Here is a 20,124-nt window from a genome sequence, read left to right as displayed (position 1 = left end):
CAATACTTTATTTTGATCTATGTTATTAATATGATTTTGTTTTATGAAATGAATAGTTGTGCTTTGATTCTTTTCCATGTGACTTGATTACATGCTTTCTCTCTAAGTTACGTTTTAAATCATTAATTGATGAACTAAAAGATGAAGATTAATGGTTGAAAAATGAAGATATATAAATAATGATTTTGGGTCTAGAGATAGACTAAAATTATGAAAGGGCATTTATAAATTAGTTATCTAACTTAATGGATTTTAAATAAATCAAGAGTCAGGAATGTAGGAGTTAGTTTAGTTAAAATATATCTTGGATACCTTAAAAGAGAATTTTAGAGATCTTAGAATTAATTTCCTTCAAAAACACAATTACCTATTCATTAAATCATTTGGAGAAATACCGATTAATTGGAGTGTAAACTCTCAACTTTGAAATTGATTAATACCTGTTTACTTAGGTTGCTATATTTAGTTATTTTTTTTATTAATTTTACTTTTTATTGCTTTCACTAAATTCAAGTCTAAATAGTATGTGTTCAAAGTTTAGTAATTAACACGATTCTCGTGAAAATAATATTTTTATACTATTGTTGGATCCGTGCCCTTATGATTGAAATTATTGTATTGTTGTTTTACATGTGCTATATTTGTTGGCCGAAATAAATTAAAGCCAGAGGTATATAACATAGCTGTCGCAGGTAATAATTAACAGCAAAACAATAACGTTTTGAAAACGAGTTGTAGTTGTCTATATTTGAATGTATATGTTTGTTTAATTTATAATTAATATATTATTGAAAATTATGATTGATGTATAAATTATATGCAAGTAAGAAAGTTTCTTTTAGCTTCGCAAAGATTCTGCTTCGGCTATAAATAAGGCTCGACCCAAACAGCCCCGCAAGTCCACAAAAGTTGAGCAAACCAAAGTTATCAGCTTTGTATCATTTCCATACAATCACATAGCCCTTTAATAGAAAATGCCGTTTCAAGTTTCAGCTGCTGCTGCTGCTCTTTCTACGCCTCCGGCCAAACCTACTGATATTAAACTTCGATCTGCGGGTTTTCAACCTAGCATTTGGGGTGACCATTTCCTCTCATACCAATCTCACTATTTGATAAAAAATGCTGTATAATTTCTGCTTCCACTTCAATTCTGTTCATCTATAATATGTTGCTTGTCGCTTTTCTAATCATTTTATATGTTTTCAAAATCAATCTTCATATATAATAAAAAATTGGCCAATTGGATTAAAAAAAAAAGGCCAAATTTTTTCGTTGAAACATTGTATTAAAACCTTTAAAATTGGCAACAATTATAGTCATATTTCAAAATTTATAATAATAAAATATAGATTTCAAAATATTAAACTGTTATTTGACTTCATTTTGTCATTCATAATAAAATGCATTGATTATAAATTTTTTAATAGAGTTCAAATTTCTCAAAATTAAGTTCGATATTTGACTATAATTACTTCAATTTTAAATATTCAGATATTTAATTTTAAATTAAAATATTTGAATATAATTATTAATTAAAAAATGTTTAGCTTTTTTCTATTTAATATGCATAAAAATTTTAATTGGGAGTGTAGCTGAAGCCATATGTAAATATTTGGTTGCATAATAGTTGCGGCAGTGTTTCAAAATTCAATAACCACTTTCTAAAAATTAAAAATTGATTTTCAATAAAATTTCTCACTCATTCTGATAATTTAAGAGCGAAATCATAGATAAAGAGGATGCAGGATCCCATGAGCACGTGCTTATTTTCCCTGGTTTTTCTTGACGTAGAAAACAACTGACAAAATAGATGAGCATCATAAAAAGCTCAAGGAAGAAGTGAAAAGCATGCTGATGATCAACGCAAATAAGTGTTAGAGTCCAAGTCCAATTGGAATTAGGAAGTATAATTAATTTAAGAAGTATAATTAATTTAGAAAGTTTAGTAGAATTTAAATTATAAAGTTTAATAATTAGAATCCTAAAAGGATTAGGTTTTAGTAGCCTATACATATGAATAGTTGGTTGGCTATTATATGAAATGTATAGCAGTGAGCCCACAAAGAGGAGAGGTGTATTGAATTTCTTGAGTTTTATTTGAGTGATTTTGAGAGTGAAAAAAATAATTAGTTATTGTAATTATTTTTCCTTGATAGTGAATTTGTTTGGTGGAGTAGGCTTAAGCCGAACCACGTTAAATTTTGTGTTCTTTATTTTGTATGAATGTGATTTTTTCACAACAAGTGGTATAAGAGCTATGGTTCAAGATGGTGAACACAAAATTTGAGATGGAGCCGTTCGATGGGAAAAATAATTTTAGTTTGTGGCAAAGCGCCATGAAGAATGTCATTATATAACAAGGATTAATTAAAGCATTGAACGAAAAGCAACCGGCGACCATGAAAGATGATGATTGGGAGGAGCTTCAACAAAGGGCTGTGAGTATGATTAGATTGACGTTAGTCTCAGATGTGAAATACAATGTCTTGGAGGAGACTTCGCTAGTTGTTTTGTGGAAGAAATGAAGAGCTAGTATATATCAAAATCACTCACAAATCGCTTGTACTTGAAGAAGAAGTTGTATCAACTCAGAATGGATGAAGGTACTGATGTGATGTGAGTGATTAGTTTAATATTTTTAATAAATTAATTACCCAATTGGCTAGTGTTGGTGTAAAGGTTGATGAAGAAAATAAAGCCCTCTTGCTTTTAACCTCTGTCCCACACTCTTATAAAAACTTGGTGACAGCTCTAACAGTTGGGAAGGAGACTTTGAAGGTTGAGGAGGTCACTGCAGTTATCTTGGATGATGAGAAGTTTAAGAAGATAGGTAGTAAAAATGAAGGTGGAGCTTTTGTTGCTAGTTCTAGCCGCGGTAGAACCAATCCACGTGGAAACAATTGGAGAAGGAATAATAGATCGAGATCGAGACCATGAATAAATCATGAAGATAAAGAATGCTACTATTGTCATGAAAATGGCCATATTCAATACCATTGTATGAAGATGAAGGAAGATCTTGTATAGTTTAAATAATTCAAGAAGAGTCATGGAAAAGAAAAAGAAGAAACTACTGCAATTGCAATGGATTATAGTATTAATGGTGAATGTTTGAATGTGGATGATGATAAGGAAAATGCAAAAGATCCATAAACTTGAGAGCAATTGCATATAGGTCATTATTATCATCATCAGATTCAGAGCTCATCTCTTCTAGAATTTCATTAAGTTCACTTTCAAAATGTCAAGAGATGCCTAGGCGTTGGAGTGCATCGAATCCAGTTTCTGTGAAAGCTTATTGTTGTGAAAAAATCACACCAATACAAAAAGAACACAAAATTTAACGTGGTTTGGCATAAGCCTACTCCACCAAATAAATTCACTATCAAGGAAAAATAATTATGTTTACACACCCTCAAAATCACTCAAACAAAACTCACAGAATTTAACACACCTCTCCACTTTGTGGGCTCACTGCTATACATTCCATATAATGGCCAACCAATTATTCATATATATAGGCCACTAAAACTTAATTCTTTTAGGACTCTAATTATTAAACTTCATAATTTAAATTATACTAAACTTTCTAAACTAATTATACTTCATAAATTAATTATAATTTCTAATTCCAATTGGACTTGGACTCTAACAATCTCTACCTCTAAGTCAAATAGAATTAGTTTTCATAATTTTTGCAAAAGTCAATTTTTTCTTGGGTACTTCCTTGCACTCTTGATTGTTGATGTTATCTCTTGCTTCCACTTGCATTCTTCTAATCAATGTGTTTCCTTCAAATTTGTAGAGATTCTTTGTACCAATCTTCTCACTCTTCATAATCACAAAAGCACCTCGACTAACTCTAATGACTCCACCATGAATCAAACACCCATAACCCAAAGAATCCAATTTACTCAAGGAAATTAAGTTCTTTTCAAATTTAGGAACATATCTCACTTCATCGAACATTTTTACTTGATCACCATGCAGCTTGATTTTCACTTTTCCAATACCTTCAACTTCCATCTTATTCCCATTGGCTAGCTTTACTTTTTCTCTTTTCTTTTCTTCAATATATCAAACCACTTCTTTTTTGAGCAAATATAGAATGAGCAAGTAGAATTCATTAAACACTCATCTTGTATCTCAAGTTTCGGCTAGTTAGACAACAGGGCTATAACATGTCGTGTGGTATGTCCTCTTCTCTTTTCCTTCACTTGCTTTATTGTTCTTAATTTAGGCTATGTTAAGAAATTTTTGATTTTGCTTATAAGAAAAAAATAATAATTTTTTTTATGTTCATTGATTGTGAATTACAAGTGCAGATGTTTTCAACAAGTTCAAGGACAGCCAAGGGAACTTCAAGGATTCCCTTGTTAATGACCACAGAGGAATGCTAAGCTTGTATGAAGCTACGCATCTCAGGGTGCACGGAGAAGACATTTTAGACGAAGCACTAGCTTTCGCTACTGCTCACCTTGAGTCCATGGTTACCGGAAGTTCGCCTCTCGCAGCACAAATTACCCATGCTTTAAAGCAGCCTATTCGCATGGCCATAACCAGACTAGAGGCAAGGCATTACTTATCTATCTACGAAGAAGAAGCCTCATGTAATAAAGTCCTGCTATCTTTTGCTAAGCTGGACTTCTATATATTGCAAAAACAACATCAGAAGGAATTGAGCGATATTGCAAAGTAAGCACTCTACTAAAATGCAAGGTTTATATTTCTCTTTTTAATTATTAGCTTATGCACTTGGCATTTAAAATGAACTGAGTTCTGTATACTGATTATGTTGATTAGGTGGTGGAAAGAATTAGACTTTGCAAACAAGCTTCCTTTTGCAAGAGACAGAGTCGTATAATGCTACTTCTGGATTTTGGGGGTGTACTTTGAGCCTGAATATTTTCTGGCCAGAAGGATTCTAACCAAAATGATTGCTATGACCTCAGTCATTGATGATATTTATGATGTCTTTGGAACGCCTCAAGAACTTGAGCTCTTTTCACCAGAAACAGAAAGGTTTGATCCATCGCATCCTCTCACACTAAGGCCACCTAAGGTTGGAATCCCTAAATGGGAATGACGGGGAGCTACCTCATTGTGTAGCTCATAATAATAATAATAATAATAATAATGATAATGATAATAATCTATTTGGGAAAAAATCTTGCATATGTGGCCTTTATCCGAACATCATTTTCAGTACGCAACTTTATTCCAAACACTGCTTAGACTTTGGATACACCACAAATTATTCAAATTGACACGAAGCTATCTTATATTGATCAGGTGGGATATTAGCACAATAGATCAGTTGCCAGAGTACATGAAAGAATTTTAGAAGGCATTTCTGGATATATGTATAGAAATTGAAGAAAACATGGTCAATCAAGGAAGATTATGCCATTTCTGCTATGCAAAAGAAGCAGTAAGTCTCAGGCAGGCGAATATATAATTGAAACCCTATAGTTCATAGCAATTATATAGGGATGAAATATTGACTAATTGTTTAAGAAGGCGTGCAATTCTCTTGTTTTGTCAGATGAAAAATCAAGTTAGAGCATACTTCATTGAATCTAAATGATTCGCTCAGAAATACATACTGAAAGATGGAGGAGTACATGTCCATCGCAATAGTTACCTCAGGCTATGCAATGCTGGCAACTACATCCCTTGCTGGAATGGAGATATAGTAACGGAGGACTCATTTGATTGGTTATTTACTGAACCTAAGATGGTTACAGCCTCAGCAATCATTTGTAGGCTCATGGACGACATTGTCTTCCATAAGGTAATAACTAGCTAGATGTGCCATCTCTAAACCCGCATGCATATATTTCTGTATGATTTAAACAATTTATCTCCTGCACATTATGAAACATATATATATATGACTTTTTTTTTGGTATTGATGGTTCCTTAATTTTTATGATTTAATTTCTACTTATGTATGTATGTAATTTGAGTAAAAAAGAGGGCATGTTGCCTCCGTGCTACATGAAACAACATGGTGCTACGGAAGAAGAAACTATCCAAGAATTTCAAAAATAAATTGTGAATGCATGGAAGGATATTAATGAAGAGTGTTTATGCCCGACTTCCATCCCTATTGTCCTAACGAGAATTCTAAATTTTACATGAGCAATAGACATTCTGTACAAGGAGAAAAATGGCTACACACATGTTAGATATGTGTTAAAAGATTTTGTGTCTTCTCTACTCATTCATCCCGTAATAATTTAAGCTTGGGGTTATTAGGACCCTTTTAATATCTTCGTTTTATTTTTGTTTTCAAGCAGTAGCCTAATAAAGAATAAACCCACCGTAATTATTAATTTCACTCCTTTTAATTTTAATACTTTTTTTCAATTTCAATTTCAAAACTTTAATTTATTCAATGGTCAAATTAAAGGTGTGTACCTGAATTGATTAAGATAAAAAAAATGTTATTTTTTAAATTATGAACCCCTTATAATTTTAATTGAATTATTCTTTGAACATAAGCCCATATGAATTTCTCATAATTAAAAAATATTTTTATTGTAGTCAATTAAATAAATTTATAATTAATAATTAGTTATTAAAAATTAAATGATTAGATATAATTATAAAAAGAAAAGACTTTGTTTGACTATTAGGTCCAATTTATAATTATCTATTATTGAAATTAAAATTTATTTTTAAAAAGTTACTATTATGAAAATATGTGAATATTAACATAAAAAATTTAACTGACATGTTTAAAAACAATAAATAGGCTTTGTATTGTGTTGTATTGTGATTGCGTGGTTTTTTCACTTGCATTGCCTTATGAAAGGTTTATTGACGAATCTGATGACTTAAATAGTCAGATGTTACAAAGTAAGTCTTTCTTGGTTTTTAATAAAATTTCTTGTTTATACACTACAAGAAAAAAAAAAAAAAAAAAAGCAAATTTCATTTTTGAATTGAAGATTTCCATTTCTAATTTGGTTTAGAAATGAGAAAAATTCATTTCTAATTAATTCATCGCTAATAACTATAAAAACATAAATTCCTATTAGTTTCTAAAATAGAAATGGATTAGAAACAAATAGCATTTCATTTCTAAATAAGTTAAAAATGGAAACAATCCCATTTTTACTTTTTTTTTTTGTTTCAAATTTGTTTCTAGTTAGCAATGGATTATAATTCAGAAAAAGAGATTATACCGTTTTGAATTAGAAACGGATTCCTATCCGTTTTTAATCCGTTTCTATTTTGAAACGGAATTTTGTTTATAATAAGAAAAATTATTTAAAAAATTAGAAATAAGTTTTTTTTTTCGTTTCTAATTAATAAAAGCAAAAAATAAAAAATTAATTTATCGTTAAATTATTTATTTTAAAGTCATTTTAAGTCCTTAATTAGTTCAATTTTATGGTAAAATTCATTTCATTTGCAAATGAATTTCATAATATAATTCATTTACAAATGAATTTCTTTATTTGGTATATTTTATATTAAATGTGAAATTCATTTTAAATGAAATAAATTTTGTATTTGGAATAAATAAAATAAAGTAAAATAATATCTAATAAGAGGATAATTTTATCACTTGAAATATATATGATTTATCAATTTGTAAAAAAAAAGGGCTTATTAGTAAATAATTATAATATTTAGAGATTAATTTGTAAAAATATAAGGACTTATTTGTTAATAATTATAATAATTTGGGATCAATTTGTAAAAATATAGGGGTTTATTCTAAATAATTATATTATTTATTGACCAATTTGTAAAAGTGTAGGGGCTTATTCATATATATTATAATATTTAGGGATCTTTGTAAAAATATAGGGACTTATTCACAAATAATAATATTTAGAGATCAATTTATAAAATAAAAAGGTTTATTAGTAAATAATATTAAAATTTAGATATTTAATTTTTAATAATATAGGGATGAATTGTAAAAAAAAAATAAAGTTTAAATGTAGGGACTAAACTGTATGTTTTACTAAATCTCAATGACTTAGTTGCTTCATGTTGAAAATAAATGGCATTTTGATCATTTTTACTAAAATTAACAATGATTCTAATAGTAAAAACTAATTTATAGTTTTATTAAAATGTCATTGATACATGCATTTTGCATAGTCATTTAGGTTTAATTTCATGGCTATTTTATTTGATTATTAGTCACTTTTAGCTAATTTCATTAGTTATTTAGATAGTTTTTCATGATTGTCAATTTTTGGATTAATTTGTAATTTTACTTTGTTTTGTAGGAAAAATGGTGTTTTTGAGGGACAAAAAAAGAAATTTTGCCATTGAGGAGTGATTTCTACAGCCAAAGATGTCAAAAACAAGTTTCAAAGTTAAAGTATGCATTGGCCAAATTGCGCATAACTTGTCGCATAAGCTATGCAACAGATAAGGAGGAAGATCACTGCTCCAATCCAAATTAAATGTGCATAAGGAGATCGCATAACTTATGCACATTCTCACCTCCCTTATGCACATTCACGAATTTGTGCATAACCTATGCACTAAGTCATGCAACTGCATAAGTGATCCAGAATCAGCTAAAATCAGATAAGGGATCGCATAACTTATGCACCCACTTATGCATTCCATAAAGAGTTCATTAATGAGTCATGTAAGATTCCCTTAATGTATTCCTCCTAGAACATACCATTTTAGGGCTCCATGTCGAGAAAATGCTATAAATAGTCCCATTTTCTCATTTTAAAAGGGGGAGAAAAAGGAGCAAAGGAAGAAAGGAGGAGGCTAAGAATTTGAGGAGTCATTTCACCTTCCACACCATTTTCAACTAAGATTTGCAGATTTCTTTCTTTCTTTACACTTTTCTACATTTCTAGTGTTTAATTACTTACTTCTTAGCTTAGATTAAAGCTTTATTTCCATTTAAACTCATCATATCTTGTAAGCATTATGGATAGTGAGTAGTTTACTTTGATTCTCGAGTAAGGGTTGTAATATTTGAGATATTTTGAGGATTTTGATTGGGTAATCCATATTTTGTGGTCTTAATGAGTTTTATTCATTTCTTGTATGCTTAATGACATGCTTAATGTAGGATCCCATTGAGTAATGTTCTTAATCCATGGTTGAAGCAATCAAAGGAGAAGGCCTTGTGATAGATAATCGTGAAATTGGACTTAATTAACTTAGATCTAGAAATAGGCTAAGGATTAAGAGGATTCATAGATTAATTAAAGAACTTAATGGGTCTTAATTAATTCTAACTCCACTAAAGTAGGATTAGTTTGATTAAGGCACTCTTTGTCTCACTCGAAAGGGAATTCAAAGGATTTAAGAATTAATCTCCTTAAAACCCATTAGTTTCACAAGATTGATAACCAATTTAAAATCCCAAAATAGCTCGAATATGAAATCCCTAACTCCTAATCGCTTTTTACCATTGTTAATTTCTAATCGAATTTAATCATTTGCCAATTTAAATATTGCCATATTTGAACTTGCTTATTTCTATTTGATGCAATTTTAGTTTAATTAATACATTGTTGAATAGAATATTAATTTTGCACAATTAGATTTCACACTCCATTACCCATTAATTCATCATTTTAATCTCATAAATACTTCAATTTAGTCAACTTTTATATCAAAAATTCAATCATTAACACAACTCCTCGTGGATCGATATTTTCTATACTACTTGTACGAATTCGCACACTTGCGTTGGGACGCATCAAGTTTTTGGCGCCGTTGCCGGGGATGTTGTTTGTTTAAGATTGAATTCTTGATTATTTTAGTTGTTTTTAGTTTTATCTTTGTTATCTTTTCATTTTGTGTTTGTTTGTTCTTTTTCAGGTACTCTTAATCTTTTATGAGAAGAGCTAGAAGCACAAGTGATACATCCTTATTATTCAACCTCAAATTGAGAAATTTTGTAAGGCCAACAAGAAAGAAACCAGAAAAGGAAGGAAGCCTTGAGAGAAATCAATTAGAAGCAAATATGGCTGATGAAAGAATTAGAATTGGTGTTTGTAATGCTGGAAATTGTCAAAACAATGAAAATGAAGCCCAAGGTGAAGAAGTTGTTAATGCAAACGTGCCTAGGGGAAGTATGATGGATCATGCTTTTCCTCGTTTTGATGACTTGAGAGAGAGCATAGCAAGACCAAGGATTGATGCAAATAGTTACAAGATGGATTTTGGAGTTCTTCAAATGATCCAAAACTCTCAATTTGGAGGACATCCTTCTGAAAATCCACACACACACCTGAAGAAGTTTGCTATGATTTGTGACATGCAAAACAACCTAGAGTGTCCGATGATGCAGCAAGATTGAAGCTATTCCCATTCTCTTTGAAAGATAGAGCATTGGATTGGCTTGATTCTTTACCTCACAACTCCATTACAAATTGGGAGCAACTAATCGATGCATTTCTTGCACAATATTTTCCACTGAAAACTCAAGAGCTGAGGAATCAAATGACATCTTTCAGACCAAGAGAAGATGAAACTCTCTATGAATCATGGATGAGATGGAAGGAATTGGAAAGATTATGCCCACATCATGCCATTCCAAAATGGATGATAAATCAGAATTTCTACACAAATGTCACTCCCGCAATCAGAGGAATTATTGATGCTCAAACAGAGGAGAATTTATTATAAAGCATGAAGATGAAGCTTATGAGTTATTAGAGAAAATTGCAAAGAATACTCATCTTTGGAGTAGTCCAAGAGGACCACCCAACTCGTAAAAGGCAAGTCACTGGAATGTATGATCTTGATCCATTCAACATGATTAATGCAAAGTTTGATGCACTTACAAATGTCCTTGCTAAGAAGATGGAAGATTTGAGTATGTTGGTTAGTTCAACATCATCACCGGAAGTTCACAACAAGTGGCTTATGCAGAGGAAACTACCACCGTGGAGTAGATTATGGAGAACAAGCGCATATGTTGGTAATTATGGAAACAAGCAAATGGGGAATCCTTATTCTCAAACTTACAATCCAAATTGGAGGAATCATCCCAACTTTTCATGGGGCAATCAAGAAAATCAAGTTCAAAATCGAATTTTCAACCACAACAAAGAAAGTCAAGTTCCATATCAGCAAAATAGGCAACCATTGCCTAATTTTCAGCAGAAAAATATGAACCTCCACCAAAACAAAGAAGAACGAAATTCCACCATCAAGCTTTATTGCAAATGATTCTTGCCAACCAAAATAAGCATGATGAGGAGATGAGAGAGGTGAAAGCAAGGCCGAACAAATGCAAACACACAAATGTATCGTTGGAAAACCAGATTGCACAACAAGCATCTTCCTCAAGTGCCAAATCTTTTGGAAAGCTTCCAAGTCAACCAGAAAATCCAAGAGAGCATTGTCAAGCTATTACTTTAAGAAGTGGTAAAGTTATAAATGATGAGAAGAGTGAAAACAAAGTGAGAAGAGAGAAAATGAAAAAGGAACGATGAGAGTGAAAAACAAGAGAGTAAGGAGAAATTTGAAGAAAAAGAAGAGAAGTATATACCTCCTGAGCCCTACAAGCCACAACTTCCCTTTCCACAAAGATTTCACAAAGCCAAGCTTGATAGGCAATTTGGAAAGTTCTTAGAGGTTTTGAAGAAACTTTACATAAATGTGCCTTTGTTGATGCTCTTTCACAAATGCCCTCTTATGCAAAATTCTTGAAAGAAATTCTCTCAAACAAGAGAAAACTTGAAGATGATGAAACTGTAGCTTAGACATAAGAATGTAGTGCTATCCTCCAAAGGAAACTTCCTCCAAAGCTTAAGGATCCAGGGAGTTTTTCAATTCCATGCCACATTGGAGAGTCTTGTTCTACAAAAGCTCTATGTGATTTAGGGGCCAGTGTTAGCCTTATGCCCCTTTCTATCTATGAAAAGCTCAACATGGGAGATCTAAAGCCAACCCACATTTCTCTTCGCTTAGTGATAACAATCAAGTATCCTCAAGGGATTTTGGAGAATGTGCCCTCAAGGTTGGAAAGTTCTATATACCGTTGACTTTGTCATCTTGGACATGGAGGAAGATTCTAATATTCCAATTATCTTGGGAGACCCTTTCTAGCTACAAATAGGAGCATTGATTGATGTGAAAGGAGAAAAGCTTACTCTTAGAGTTGGTGAAGAGCAGTTAATTTTCAATATCAATAACACTATGAAAAAGCATCATTCTGAAGCTGATACTTGCTTGAGAGTTGATATTATTGATGAGCTGGTTGAAGAACACTTCAGAAAGAAATATCCAGAAGATCCACTTGAAAATTGTTTGGTTCATGGAGGAGGCATAGACTATGACAACCCTCATGTAGCTGCATATACTCAACACTTAGAGGGAAGTCCACCATTCATTTCTGCTCCAGTTTTTCAACTCACACAAAAGGAAAAAGCTGAATTTAAGCAATCATCATTCAAGGAAGAAGATGCACCTAAGGTAGAACTTAAGCAACTTCCTTCTCAGCTCAGGTATGAATTTCTTGGCACTAATAACACTTATCCAAAGAATTGTAAATGCAAACTTGAGTACTTTAGAGGTCGATAAGTTGTTAAGAGTGTTGAGAAAATTTAGGAAAGTTTTGGGATACACCATAGATGACATTAAGGAATAAGCCCACACTTTTGCATGCATAGAATCACTTGGAAGAAAATTGTAAACCATCTATTGAACATCAAAGGAGGTTGAACCCAAATATGAAAGAAGTTGTTAAAAAGGAAATTTTGAAGTTGCTTGATGCAGGGATCATATATCCATCTCGCATAAAGATTTGGGTGAGCCCAAGACATGTTGTCCCAAAAAGGGTGGAATGACAAAGGTCAAAAATGAAAATAATGAATTAATTCCCACCAGAACAGTGACTAGTTGGCGAATGTGCATAGATTACAGAAAATTAAATGTTGCCACTAGAAAAGATCATTTTCCACTTCCCTTCATTGATCAAATGTTGGAAAGACTAGCTAGGCATTCTTACTTTTGCTATTTAGATGGATATTCAGGTTTTTTTCAAATCCCTATCCATCCAAATGATCAAGAGAAAACCACTTTTACTTGTCCATATGGAACCTTTGCTTATAGAAGGATGCCATTTGGGTTGTGTAATGCACCACCACTTTTCAGAGGTGCATGATGGCAATCTTCTCAGATTTCATTGAAGACATAATGGAGGTTTTTATGGACGATTTTTCTGCTTATGGATCTTCTTTGATATATGCTTGGCTAACCTTTCTAAAATTTTGCAACATGTGCGACATCGACCTTGTGTTAAATCGGGAAAAGTGTCATTTCATGGTTCAGAAGGGATAGTGATTGGAAATTTGGTGTCTAACTTAGGTATATAGGTTGTTAAAGCCAAAGTTGAAGTGATAGAGAAGATGGCTCCTCCTTCCAATGTCAAGGGAATTCAAGTTTCCTAGACATGCCGGTTCTACAGACGCTTTATTAAGGATTTTTCTAAAATAGCTAAACCTTTGTCTAATTTGTTAAGTAATGACACACCATTTGAATTTGACCAAGAGTGTTTGGATGCCTTTTGCAGTTGAAGCAAGCTCATCATCGCACCAATCATGCAACCACCGATTGGAGCCTACCTTTGAAATTATGTGTGATGCTAGCAACTATGCAATTGGGGTGTTCTTGGTCAAAGAAAGGACAAAAAGGCTTATGCTATTTATTATGCTAGTAGAACACCGGATGAGGCTCAAACAAATTATGCAACAACTAAAAGGAATTTTTGGCAATTGTCTTTGCATTGGAAAAGTTCAGACCTTACATTATTGACTCAAAGGTGGTTATATTTTCAGATCATGCACCATCGTATTTGTCTGTAAAAGGAGGCCAAACCGAGGCTCATTAGGTGGATTCTGATGCTACAAGAATTTGATTTGGAGATTAGAGATAAGAAAGGAGCCAAAATGTAGTTGCCGATAATCTTAGTAGGTTGAAATTGGATGGTGAAGAATTGGATGAAATCCCTATTGATGAGTTTTTCTTGGATGAACAACTTTTCTCTCTTGTTGCTAAACTACCTTGGTATGCACTTTGTGAATTATCTATCTTGTGGAATATTACCTCTAGGTATGACATGGCAACAAAAGAAAAGTTCTTGCATGAAGTGAAGTTTTATAGATGGGATGATCCTTTACTCTTTAGGAGATGTTGTGATGGTCTAATTAGAAGATGTATTCCCAAGAGGAAATCCAGAGTATTTTGCATCATTGCCATGCTTCGATTATGGAGGACATTTTGGCATCTCTAAGACAGCTAGTAAAATTTTGCAAGCTGGTTTCTTTTGGCCAAATCTTTTAAGGATGTGAGGAAATTTGTGTTGGATTGTGATAAATGTCAAAGGAGTGGAAATTTGTCAAAAGAGATCAAATGCCCCTAAATAATATTCTTGAAGTGGAATTATTTGATGTTTGGGGAATAGATTTTATGGGGCCATTCCTCCTTCATATGGTAATAGATACATCTTAGTTGGGGTTGACTATGTGTCAAAGTGGGTGGAAGCTATTGCAACTCCAACTAATGATGCTAGAGTGGTAGTAAAATTTTTGAAAAATTTGTCTTGAGCAGATTTGGAGCTCCTAGGGCTATAATTAGTGATGGGGTTCCCATTTTTGTAATAAGCAATTTGAGAGCTTAATGAGGAAGTATGGTGTAGTGCACAAGATAGCTACCCCATACCATCCTCAAACTTCAGACAAGTTGAAATTTCTAACAGAGAGCTCAAGCATATTTTGGAGAAAACAAGGAACAATTCTAGGAAAGATTGGTCTATCAAACTAGATGATGCTTTATGGGCATATAGGACTGCCTACAAAACACCTATAGGAACTACTCCCTTTAGGTTGGTGTATGGTAAGTCTTGTCATTTACCTGTGGAGCTAGAACATAGAGCATATTGGGCCATTCAGACCTTGAATTTTGATCTTAAGCAAGTCGTGAGAAAAGGTTGTTACAACTTAATGAGCTTGAGGAATTGAGGATGGATGCCTATGAAAGTGCCCGTATTTACAAAGAAAGAACTAAAGTTTGGCATGATAAGCATCTGAGGAAAAAGGAATTCAAAGAAGGTGATTCAGTTTTGTTGTTCAACTCAAGATTGAAATTGTTCCCTGAAAACTCAAGTCAAGGTGGACTGGTCTCTATAGAGTTTCTAAGGTTTTCCTTATGGAGCAATAGAAATTTGGAGTGAAAAATCTGGGAATTTTAAGGTCAATGGGCATAGATTGAAGCATTACATAACCGAGACCCAATACTAGGAGCAAGCTGTTACAAGCTCTCCAATCCTCACCTCTTTTCAAGGAAATTCATGAAAAGTCCAGCTAAGGACTATAATTAGCCCTCTTGGGAGGCATCCCAAGTCCTTTTATTTTGCTTTTGTTGATTTACTTTCATTTTCATTAATTTTGTTTTTATCTTAAATCTCCCAAATTCAATTTTTGACATTGTTAAATTTTGTCTCTTGTAGATGTAATTCAATGAAGAAGGGTGAACTATTGGGGAAGTAATTTTAACTTGACAAATTTAGTCCTTCAAAAGAACTGATAAGCTTTTGCTGCATAATCTGTGCAGGAGCTGCAATCTAGTTCATGCAGAGGAAATGTACATTCTGCAGCAAAAAGGGGTGTCTGCAGCAAAATGGCTCATGTTTTGATGAAGTTGGATGTATATCAATGGAGAAAGGTTGGTGAATCAATAAATTGCTATCCGTTTATGCAGAAAGGTAACAATAAAATCTGCAGCAGATTACATGTGTTTTTGGTGAGGTTGGGTGGGTAATTTTCTAATATTTGTGCTTATAATGATATTATGGTGGTAAGTGAGTCATTTTGCAGCTTTGAGCTTCTTTGGGTTGTAGGATACAAGGTAGAAATGCTGCATTTTCTTGGCGAATCTTGGAGAGTTCATTTCTCATTTGTGGTTAGATGCAACTTCATGCAAATTTTATGGAGTTTTATGTGCCAAATGTTGATTTGCAGAATTTGAGTCAAAATGGCATAGCTCTCAAAGGTCTTTTATGTAGGATCCATTTTTACATGCTTGTGTGATGCACTTTTGATGAACTTTGAATATATTGATGTGTTTTTGATGAAAATTTCTCATGGTTTATGCTTCATGGAATTATATTTCATCATTCTAGGTATTTTTCACACTTGCAATCCATGTTCTATTGCATTCTTAATTTTGTTGAATTTGTGCATAAGCAATCGCATAGCTTATGCAATCTCGCATAACCAAAATTCTTGCCATTTTTCACCTTTATTGCAAGTGCATAAGGAGAGTGCATAGCTTATGCAACCTCGCATAACCTCATTTTGTCAAAATTCATATCTCACAAAACTTGCATAAGGTGAGTGCATGACCTATGCACAATTGCATAACTTCAAATCCTTCATTTTCTCTCTCTGCCGAAGTTTGCATAAGGAAGGTGCATAAGCTATGCACTTCTGCATAACCAAAATTCCAAAGCTCCAATTCTGCCGAAGGTTGCATAAGCAGAGTGCATAACCTATGCACTTCTGCATGACCAAAAACCCAGAAAAATCATTCTTGCCGAAAGGTGCATAAGGAAGGTGCATAAGTTATGCACCTCTGCATAACCAAGATCTCCAAAAATCAATTCAGCCGAAGAGTGCATAAGCAGAGTGCATAACCTATGCACTCCTGCATAACCAGAAAACAGAAAATCCCAAAAGTTGCCGAGACCTGCATAAGCAATGTGCATAGCCTATGCACTTCTGCATAACCAAAATTCTGAATTTCAAAAACTACCGCAGAGTGCATAAGCAGAGTGCATAGCTTATGCACATCTGCATGACCACCAACCAAAATTCAAAAAAATTGCCGCAGAGTGCATAAGCAGAGTGCATAGCTTATGCACATCTGCATGACCCAAGTTTCTGAAAAACAATTCTTGCCGAGAGATGCATAAGGGGAGTGCATAACTTATGCACTCCCGCATGACTTCGCTCCTCACCATTTCAGGGTCACCAAACATGCATAAGGACAAGGCATAACCTATGCACTTGTGCATAAGCACTTCTCTCAAAATTAAATCCTTTGAAACATGTACAAAAGAGTGCACAGTTATGCATAAATCATTTTCACATTATGCAGTCTCCTCAAACCAGATTTTCATTCATTTTCAAAAAATTCCCACCACCTCCACTTCCCGACTCTTCACCCCACGACCGCCTCTTCATCCTCCATTTCTTCCCAGATTCTCGCCGCCTCTCTCCCATCTTCTCCACCGCCTAATCACAAAACCCTAAATCCCCCTACATTTCCATCTCTTCTCCAATCGACCATGGATTCCCCTCCACATTCCCGCCCCGCCTCTCCTCTTGAAGTCACTCCATTGTCTTCGATACATCCCCCTTCCAATCCTCCACCACAAACGACACCACCACCACCTCCATCAAACACATACAAACGCAAAATCCGATCCAAACTGCGACCCATGTCCTCTGCTCCTCCTCCGCCCAAACGCAAAGACCCACTCCACCCCATTTTCTGAGCCACCTCCTAAAAAGCCAAAAGCTCCAGCCTCTACACCTTCTTCCAAAGAAAAGACAATTTCAAGAACCCCATTTGTATCAAAGCTACCCTGGCCTCTCCCTAATACAATTCAAAAAGCTGCTTTCAAAAGACTCAAAGATAGAAGGGTACAACCAACTAGGTATATATCCGCTGATGCTCTACAATCTCTGGGTTTATTTGATAATGTAGTTGCATTTCTTGACGGTATGGGTTGGACAGTAATTTGTGCATAAGCAAGAGGTAGTTTATCCAATTCTAGTTTTGGAGTTTATTTCTTCATTCTCTGCTACCCTCAACTTGCATGATGTAGACCATAAGCCAATTATGACATTTAGATGCTTGGGGCAAAATAGAGAGCTGTCATTGGATCAATTTCATAGCATTTTTGGTTTTGCAATTGATGGGTTCTTTAGAGTACCACATACTGGAGTATAGGTAGCCAATAAGGGCATCCGAATCCTCGCCCAATTTTGGAGAATCATAACAAACCAACCCCAAACCTTCTCTCACTGTAGGTCCAAAACATCCCAAATCCTTGACCTCGCACTTAGGTTTATTCATAGGTTGATGGCTAGCACCATATTGGGCGTAGGGACTAGTTCTCGTGTCAGGCAAATCAACTTTTATGTTATGGTGTGCATTTCACAAAGTTAAGGTGTCTCCAAAGTTACTTCTTTTGCGAACATGTGTCATATTGCCACCAAATCCATTGGTGACATTGTTTTGGGTGGACTCATCACCGCCATAGCTAAGCATTTTGGCTTTAATCGCAGAGCACTCAATCCCAAAGACTTGAGGACACTTCCTATTTTGATATCGCACACTTAACCAAAACAGGTTCCATTTATCATATTTTGATGATATCGCCACCTCAGCAGTAAACCGAGCCTATTGCACAACCGTAAACCCAACCTTTCACACCAATCCCACAAAGACCCTACTACCCCTACCCCACCCTCACCCTACTCAGACACTCCACCTCTGCTCACCCCATTCCTCCTACAAATGAACCTACCTCATCCACAAAGACCTCCTCCATTCAACACTAAAGCCTTATTCACCTACCTCGACAAAGTGCTTAGTGATGATATCTACTTTGTGGATAGGAAGCTTGACAAAGGGTCTTGATACACTAAAGGATCGCCATGAGCAACTATTTGACCTTGTCATGGAAACCAGGACAAACAGAAGAATCAAGGAAATGGTGAAGCAACTCATGATCTTCCGGGCATGCCACCCCACCTCCATCACCTCCTCCTGCACCATCATTTCGACAAATTACAGCACCTCACTCTTAGCAACATCCTTGGACAAAGGAAAACAATAGACATAGATTAGTGTTTAGTTTACTTTTGTTCAATCTTGTAGGACCTTTTCTTTGTAAATATGTTCAAACATTTATACTTTGTTTTGGATTTTGTTGATTTGCTCAATTAGTTTCTTCTAAATTGCTTCCTTTGAAGTTTTATTGAATAGCTATTACATTCGCCTTCTTTGATTTTTATTGCACTTATTGCCTTTTTGTACATATTTGCCCATACTGCCTATATTTCCATACTTTTACTGCTGGTTGTACATTTCTTGCCAATTCCTATGCAGCAGCTTTTTGTATACATCGCATACTATGAATTTCTCATGCATAACCTTTGCATAGCTCAGGTAACCCTTTTCGCTATCGCAGAATCGCATGTGTTGTATTTCCTTATGCAACTGTCCGCATAGCCTATGCAACATCTATTGCTTCTTATGCAAAGATCGCATGGCTTATGCACCTTACCTATGCACATGTTCTCGATAAAGACTTAACTCGCATAACTCGTGCAACTTCTTATGCATCCCTTTAACTTGAATTCTCATACTGTAACTCTTTCTTTTGTTCTTATTTTTACAATTCCTGGTCAATATTATTTGCTTTGAGTTTTGGATATCTATCGCTTGAGACATTGAGGACAATGTCCAATTTTGAGTTTGGGGTGCACATGTTGCTTTTTAGCTTTATTTTTCACATTTTGAGTATAAGAGCATCTCATCCCATTTCATTTAGATATATTGTAAATATTTTACATATACATCCATACATACATATTCATTACACATTTACACACACATTATACATCACTTAGAAATTGTACAAATTGCATACAAATAGACTTCCTCCATTTAGTTCATGCATTACTCATTTTAGGAATCATACACCATGCATTAAAATCTTTTGCCAAATCCCTTGAGTATTGAAAATGTGCCTATGAAAGTGATTTGACTCACCTTTTAGTTGGGTTTGTGGATTGAAAGTTTCCTAAAAGGTGCAAGGTTTTGAAGTGTCTATCTCTTGCCTATATCTTCTTAGCCAAAAAGCCACCCAATTAGTCATTTGGAGGTGGAAGTGTTTAGAGGGAATTATTGGATATAAGGTAGTCAAATGATGTCTCACCAATCCTAGAACAAATTTTCTAAACCTTTCAAGGCGAAATACCAGCTTGTACTTGAAAAGAGAGATGATTAGGCATTCTTTGATTTAAACCTTCTCATTTTAAACCTTTGGCCCTTTTTCCCAACTAAAATTTATCCTTGCAAACCCCTTTGAGCCTT

The 20,124-nt window shown here is 34.1% G+C and overlaps 1 non-coding gene and 1 pseudogene across 1 annotated transcript; one reads left to right on the top strand and one right to left on the bottom strand.

Moving 5' to 3' along the window:
• The first annotated feature begins 974 nt into the window (after nt 1–974).
• On the top strand, nt 975–6,246 carry LOC131174099 ((-)-germacrene D synthase-like; annotated as a pseudogene).
• A 4,188-nt stretch (nt 6,247–10,434) lies between these two features.
• LOC131174215 (small nucleolar RNA R71) lies at nt 10,435–10,541 on the bottom strand. Its single transcript, XR_009144463.1, has one exon. It is a non-coding gene; the product is annotated as a small nucleolar RNA R71 (small nucleolar RNA).
• Nucleotides 10,542–20,124: the final 9,583 nt, after the last annotated feature.

Source organism: Hevea brasiliensis, chromosome 15, assembly GCF_030052815.1.
Source record: "Hevea brasiliensis isolate MT/VB/25A 57/8 chromosome 15, ASM3005281v1, whole genome shotgun sequence".
NCBI lineage: Eukaryota > Viridiplantae > Streptophyta > Magnoliopsida > Malpighiales > Euphorbiaceae > Hevea > Hevea brasiliensis.
This window is presented reverse-complemented; position numbering and strand designations above follow the sequence as displayed.